An 8,865-nucleotide genomic window follows, 5' to 3' on the forward strand; every position below is an offset into this window, starting at 1 on the left:
TTTAAAGTATAAAAATTATAAAGTAAATCATTTTTGTTGATAAAATCGTTGTTTCTTTGTTTTTTAATCGAAGCAAGCAGCTTTTGTTTCCTTTGCTTCTTCTTAAAGAAGACCGCAACATGTACGTAAAGCGACTAGTGCATGAAAATATATTATTTATATTTATCTTTTACAATGTGTATTCAGTATGTTCAGAAAAATAAAATATTCTTTCTCTTAATTAAATATGAAAAAATATTGATAATTTAACTCGGTCTGTTTCGGATATCTTTTATGAACAATACAGCTGATTATTCCACTTTTTAAATTTTATGCATAAGGTAAGTAGCAAGATTATCCAATCACATGCATGAAGTTAATTTTCTATCAAATATAAAATATACCGAATAAAAATATATCGGATAAAATTTACCGAAAGGTGGAACAACTAGCCTTTAAATTATTCCTCATATTGTCATCAGTCTACAACGTTAACTACCATTAGATATTATCACAGGTATGCATTTTACTTATATCTATAATCTCAACTTACATTTATGAAGAAAATAAAACAATTTAGAATGATTAATTTTTGCCTTATGAAGAGATACAATGACAAATTATATATCAATATATTTATAGCACATATTTTTTTGCACGTTTATACTTTAATCTACGCTAAAAATTAATGGAAAGAAATATTTTGACTGTTTCATTAGTTGCTTCAAACTAGAAAAAAATGAATTCTTTGTCCAAAACCAACCAAATTAAAATATTTCTTAATAAACGAGAAGTAAATATTTCGCCTCAATTTAATATAAGTCAATTACTTTTAATACATGCAATAATTTAATATGCAATAATTAATTTATATTAATTGAAGAATTTTATGAAGATGTTAACAAAATACTTTTAATTATTAGGCATTGAATATTTGAAACTGTGCCGAGAATTGTAAAGCATTATATTTAATCAACTTAATACAAAGAGTTAACTATTAAAAAATCAAAGAAAATATATCATTTTGAGATAGTGTGAATGTGTATTTGTTGATTTATAATACAATCTTCATAATTATCATTTTATCTCTCAATTTATTCAACAATCTTGTATTAACATTATTGTTTCTTTTCATAAGCCAATTCTTATTCGGTAATACATATTATTTTATGGACGTTGCGACGAATTTGTTGGAAAGTTATCCAATATTTTTTCGTATGTCAAAATGTAACGACTTATTGATACAAAAAGTAGTAGAAACAAAATCATTAATCAAAAATATATGATACATCTATACTAATTGTAACACTTATTGATACCAAATATTATTATTTGCATTGCACTAAATGCATATATTTTTGATTAATGATTTTGTTTCTATTACTATGTCATATCTTGTAGTTTAAATCAAATGCAAATCGTCATTGTCGATATATTTTTCGGGATAACTCAGAGCTGCTGCAAATTCGCCAAGATCAAACCTGAAATGATTGATTTATAAACATTACACACAAATAGTATTTTTACAAAATAATAAAAAAAAAGGTATCTAGAAGTCATACGCAAAAATTAATGCGCAAATATGAATTAATAATTTAAAAATCAATTTAATACATATAAAATAATCACGTGATTATTTTCACAAATTCCGCACTCCTACATGCACTTTTTCTTATTATTTTGATCGTCAAAGAATCATTATTACTATTATTCTTATGTTACATCATGATATTATCCACGTCGTATATAATCGTACTGCTACGGTATCTCACCAGCCGGAGTTAAAAAGTAAGACGACAGCATATGCTTCACATTTCATATGCTTCTCTAGCAGCTCGATGTGTATTAGTAGTTACATTTCTTAAATTGTTCACCTGTAACTCATCTCTCCATTCGCTTGAAATTCCATTTCCTTCGGTAATTTCTCGATCCACATACTGATTTGAGCAATATCTTTGATGTTGTGTTAGTTTTTCATTTTTTGTTTTCAAAAAATTATGTAAACATATTGCTGCTACAACTAATTTAACAGCATCTGAACTTGCACATATCGGCTTGCGAAAGATCCTTCAGACACAAGGATTCCAAATGCATTTTCGATTGTCCTTCGAGCACACGATAAACGATAATTAAAAATTTTTTTCTGTTCGTTCAGATCCTTCTTGATAAAGTCACATCATATTTGTTGTCATATGAAAGGTTGTCATCAACATAAACAAATATAAACATGTTTTTTCCTTGGAACCAGGTAGACATATTTTTCCTTTCAAAAAATTTAAATTACCTTCATACAAAGCCTTGCCACACACTGATTTAGAATTCCTCCATTACTTTCATTACCAAATGCACTGAACATAGTGAATTTATATTTATTATCGCAAGCAACCATCAGTACGATACTAAATGTTCTTTTGTTAAAATACATTGATCCAGATTTTCTTGGTGCTTATAGAGTTATGTGCTTGCCATCTGCACCAATACAGTTCGACATATTCCATTCAGCTAAAAATCTTTGCTGATACGTTTCCATTCATCTTCTGAGGAGCTTTCATGTATATTGGCATTAAAACTTGGGCTAGCACTGCACATGTTTCCTTTATAATGTTATGAGCAGTAGACTCTCCTACTTTAAGTAAGCAAGAGCCAACGATAATACTTAATCGCCAGTTGCCAGATATCTATAACAAAATTTTTGAAAATTGAAAAAATTAATAATTTTATTATTTTACTTTTATTAAACATTAAAATATTTATAAAATGTTTGAATAGTATCTAATACAATCATGTTTTATCTTTACAAGCCACTGTTCAGAACAAATCGGAGTTTTCCTGCTTGTTTTTTGTAAATATAGTGAAACTATTTGTAAAAGTTCATTAAATATATCTACATTCATCCTATCGTATATCGAAAGAAGAGATCATCATCTTCCTTCAACTCTGCAAAGAGAGTTGCAAAGTCATCATACTCGCCACGCTTTACATTTTATGAGTTGCACTCACCACCTTCTGTTAATCCAATATTTATTACGTTTCTTTCTCCACATAATAGTATAATCCTAGCCCAAATACTTGGGCAGTCATAAGAAATAATAAGTAATCCTTAAAATAATCACCCAGAAATCATTGTTAATAAAAATTAATAAACGTGATTCAAAGAATAATATGTATATATATATATTAGATGTACAACTTTGCTTCCGCCGTTCTTTTTCCGAAATTCGAGGCTTTATTATAAAAAACTGATTATACATTTATGATTCAAAGTATTGTCCATCGCTGGTCACTACTTTCTCCCATTTTTCGGGTAGCGTACGAATCCCACGTCGAAAAAACTGGTCATCTTTTGAGGCTATCCACGAATCGATCCAATTTTTTACTTCTTCATAAGACTGGAAGTGCTGGTCAGCCAGGCCGTGTGCCATTGATCGAAACAAGTGATAGTCAGAGGGAGCAACGTCTGGAGAATACGGCGGGTGGGGTAGGACTTCCCATTTCAATGTTTCCAAGTATGTATATCTTGACCACTTTCGCAACATGGCATTGTCATGCTGCAAAATCATTTTATCGTGTCTCTCGTTGTATTGTGGCCGTTTGTCTTTCAATGCTCGGCTCAAACGCATCAATTGCGTTCAATACTGATCGCCTGTGATTGTTTCAGTCGGTTTTAACAGTTCATAATACACTACGCCGAGCTGGTCCCACCAAATACAGAGCATGACGTCAAAATCACCGTTCTTGAAGCGTTGAAACCACTCACGACACGTTCTTTCACTAATAGCGGCCTCACCATAAGTATTTGAGAGCATTCGATGAGCCTCAGCCGCAGATTTCTTCATATTGAAGCAAAAAATTAAAACCTCCCGCAAATGACGAGAATTTGGCTCGTAAACTGACATTTTCAATCGAGAATAACTTTATGATGTTATTTGTGTCTGCAGTTATTTGTGTTCTTCTTTCCGTGTTGTGAAGGAAAGAAGGGATTCAGATTAGTGGCGATTCTTTTATGCATTATGCCTTATGCGTTATGTAGAAGCTTGTGTCGCAACTATAATGGCCGCACAGACTTTTGCATAACGCATAATGCATAATACATAAGAGAATAATTAAAAAGCTTCTTTTCCGTAAAGTGGGAGAAAAGGAAAGATTCTGATTTGTTGATTCGCTTATGCACTACACGTTCTGTGCTGCAGCCTTAATAGGAGTTGGTGAGTTCGGTCCCTAGACTTATTAAAGACATGCGACCAGCTTATCTCTGTATTGCAAAAAAAGTAAGAAAAATATTAAGAATAGCGTCGTTTGCAGACGGATTATAAAATTCAATCATTTATTCGTCATTTACATAATTTTGATTGTTGGACCAATGAGCATCCAACATTCGCCATTGATTTATATAAAATGCTCATTGGTCCAGCGACCTTATGTTATGGTTATGCAGCTTATGTCATTTTATGTGTGATGGCCTTAAAGCGGAGAACACGGATTTTTGCATAACGCGTATCACATAAGGCATAAGAAATTCAATCAGAGATTTTTATTTCATGGAAAGAAAGGAAACGAAGGACTTTGATTGTGTACTACATTTTCTTGTGTTATGCAAGAGTCTGTGCTACTCGTCTTACAAATCAATATAAACGCTCTTTTACGCGTAATACATAATGCAAAAAATCAATCAATCAAAATGCATAATAGTAGTAATAAGAGAATAAATCAATCAAAATACTTCTCTTCCATAAAAAGAGAGAAAAGGAAGAATTTTGACTAGTTGATTCGCTTATGCACTATATACATTATGCATTATGCAAAAGTCTGTACTGTGGTCTTAAAGCGGGGAGCACAGATTTTTGCATATAACACGTAATGCATAAGAAAATGTATCAATCAAAGTCCTTCGTTTCCTTTCCATGAAATAAAGAACTCAGATTGATCAATTCCGCTGAGCAATAAATGCGATTGGTGCGATTGGAAGTTGATGAGACCGGGTCTATTTCGAGTAAAATTTTCCTCGAAGAGGAAGTTTTGGAATTTACTCTAGATTTATAAAGTGCCGCAATAACTTTCCTAGAAAAGAAATTCTATCTCTCTAAGAGAGAGAATCACCAACTTGGTCATATGACCATCTGTTCCGTGCGATTGCTTGGCATAATATATACGGATTTGGGCATTGCGACACTAACCAAATCATGTTAGAATATAATAATTAACACAATCAACAAATCAGTATTATTTGAGTGATAATTGTATTTTTTCATATACTTACTATTGAATAATGTATTTATAAGAAAAAAACAATAATAAATTGTTCACACTTACAACTTTTTCTGTGATCTATAAGAATTGACCAATTGAATGAGAGAAGAATAATCAATTATGATTGGTCAATTCTTACAGATTATGGAAAAAGTTAACAGATTACGGTCTATTATAAACCAACTCTTACTCTACACGAGGCATACAAATGTATAAAATTGTGCGCCAAGAAGTTAACTATTAATAGCGGAACCAATTAGTAATCATTTCAGCATTGTTTAAACTCTGTTATAGGAATTCTAGACCAATGTAATCGTAAGGATCGTGAGGCTTTAAAATTGATACATCGAATTGGCTAACGTAATAAGTGATCTGCGATATGACAAATATATATTGATATAGATTAGGCTTAAGCCTATCGCATATAAAATGCATAACAAAACATAAGACCGCTGGACCAATGAACATCCATAAAGTCGTATTGATTTACATAAGACGCTGATTGAATCAGCAGCCTGTGCTATGGTTATGCAACTTATGTCATTTTATGTGTGATGGACCCTTAGGACCTATCCTAATTTTTTTTATGCATATATTTATGTAGCTATGCATGTTGTGTGGAATGGCTCTTAGAGCCCAGACACAAGCTTTTGCATAACGCATAAGAAAATTAACTAATCTGATTTTTCCTTTCTTTTCATTTCGGAAAAGAATGAAAAAGAAGAATTTTGATTGATTGATTCTCTTATACATTATGCGATATGCGTTATGCAAAAACTTGTGTCTACGCTTTAAGGATCATTCCATACAAACTTGTATAGCCGCATAAACGTATGCATAAAGAAAATGATCCAATCACATTTCTCTTATAAAGTCACACATAAAATGTAATGAATAATAAATTTATTATACGACTATGCAAATTTGTGTGGAATGGCCCTTAGGGACCCGTTTCTCGTATCAAGTGCATAGACAGCAGACAATACTGCGTGCATAGATAGCGTTCTGTTTCGTTAATGCGCAGTATGCGCGTTTAGAAACGAAACGATTGAATGCGTTTGATGCAGTTTAATTTGGATGCGTTCCGTTTCATACGCATGAAGCGCATGAGTATTTAGTGCATGGCGTGGACACAGTATAATCAATACAGACACTCAGCAAAAAAAAGGCGTATTCACGCAGGTATGGCTGCGCAGTTTTTGTTTTGGGCCGGATCCAATGAGATGCAAGATGACAAGAACGTACATATTACATAGATCTCGTGTGAGCAGATATTCGTGGCAAAAGAAGACAATTTAAGAACTGCGCCAAATATTTCTAAAAAATGAATAAAAAAAAGGAAAGTTATGTTATGTGCAGAATTAAACAAGCAGTAATAATAGTAAAAATTCACAATGCACTTTTTTTCATTAACCCAAAAATATTGTAAGGTAAATTTTTATATTAGGTGTACAACTTTGCTCCCGCCGTTTTTTTTCCGAAATTCGAGGCTTTATTGTAAAAAACTGGTTATACATTTATGATTCAAAATATTGTCCATCGCTGGCCACTACTTTCTCCCATCTTTCGGGTAGCGTACGAATCTCGCGTCGAAAAAACTGGTCATCTTTTGAGGCTATCCACGAATCGATCCAATTTTTTACTTCTTCATAAGACCGGAAGTGCTGATCAGCCAGGCCGTGTGTCATTGATCGAAACAAGTGATAGTCAGAGGGAGCAACGTCTGGAGAATACGGCGGGTGGGGTAGGACTTCCCATTTCAACGTTTCCAAGTATGTCTTGACCACTTTCGCAACATGGGGTCGAGCATTGTCATGCTGCAAAATCATTTATCGTGTCTCTCATTGTATTGCGGCCGTTTGTCTTTCAATGCTCGGCTCAAACGCATCAATTGCGTTCGATACCGATCGCCTGTGATTGTTTTAACAGTTCATAATACACTACGCCGAGCTGATCCCACCAAATACAGAGCATGACCTTGGACGTCAAAATCACCGTTCTTGAAGCCACTCACGACACGTTCTTTCACTAATAGCGGCCTCACCATAAGTATTTGAGAGCATTCGATGAGCCTCAGCCGCAGATTTCTTCATATTGAAGCAAAAAATTAAAACCTCCCGCAAATGACGAGAATTTGGCTCGTAAACTGACATTTTCAATCGAGAATAACTTTATGATGTAGACACAAATCGACTAATGTTTCTATGAGGTTATGTTGACAAATGCCCAAGTTTATTGACGTCTATGATCTATTTATTTCGACCACCACTTACCGCTAAAGCCATCTATAGGAGAACGGCGGAAGCAAAGTTGTACATCTAATAACATCTAAAATTGACATTGCAGTCAGTATTTGAAAATCTTTCGAAGTGGCAAAATGATAATTACAAATACGTTGGTATATCTCTAATATTAATTATTCGAGACAATAACGAGACAATAAAATCAATCAAAATAATAATAATATCAATTTAAGACTAATAAGAATCGACACAGGGCGAGGTGTGTAATTTTATTGTGGAATGATGACTTAACTCCATAATGTCTTCTTTATTCAACATGAACGTTTCGACTCTTTTTTGAGTCTTCTTCAACTACGCTCTCTTCATCAAATGTCACGCCAATAAAATTCGATAAGTTAGTCAAGGCAAGCCACTCTCCAGGTTTCCAAATCTGAAGTGATGCTAATTTGAAATTCATTTATGAAAATAATGTTTCATTAGTAATTAATGAGTAACTCACCTTAACGAACTCATAAGCATGCTTAGAAGCTTTGGATTTCTTGAATATAATAAATATCAGATAAATTATTAACACCGAATACAATTATAGTCTTCATGTTTCGGAATGTCGAACATGTCTAACTTAAATTTAAAAATACAAAGATCGAATCACGAATAATAATCCGCACAAATAACAAGAATAGAAAGTCAAAAACTCGGATCCAATCAGCAACAAGCATAAATAAATAATTTACAAAAAGCTTAAAATTTTTAGTCATATACATGTTTAAACATTTATGATTGGTAGCAATCATGTTGGTATTCTATTTTTTGAAATTGCGTAACATCGAAGCATAAGTATAATGCGATCTTTTAGTATCAGAACGCAAATTGAGTCTATTTTTTTGTATATGAATATGTGCTCTTTCAGAGATCAAACATTTATTTAGAGAAGCTTCTGTGTTCAGTATCTTAATATTTTCTTAAATTTAAATTCGTGATTGAAATTTAATCTGTGGTTCGTGATTATTGATTGGTTTTGTGTATTCCATTTAATGTGATTTCTATGTTCCGCTGTCCTGGAACTACTAACTTTTCTATCTGTCCTACGTAGGACGCATCATTCCTACAGAAAATCTTATACACTACATTTTTATTTGCATTTTGAAAGTTTATCTTTATGTATTCTGATAAATTTGTTGAGTTTATTATTACTATAATATGCTAATTTCAAATTTTCCTTTTTCTAATCGTCTTAAATTTATTCTCTATTGTTAGACAATATATTAAAAATCATTCTCAATCTCTGTCCTCATCAACATCATTGTTAATATTCTCCTGTTCAATTGAAATACGTTTGAAAAACAAATATTTAAATCTATAATATTAATGATATTAAAAATAAAATCCTGGATAG

The sequence above is a fragment of the Atta cephalotes genome, assembly GCF_000143395.1.
Source record: "Atta cephalotes unplaced genomic scaffold scaffold00003, whole genome shotgun sequence".
NCBI classification, from domain to species: domain Eukaryota; kingdom Metazoa; phylum Arthropoda; class Insecta; order Hymenoptera; family Formicidae; genus Atta; species Atta cephalotes.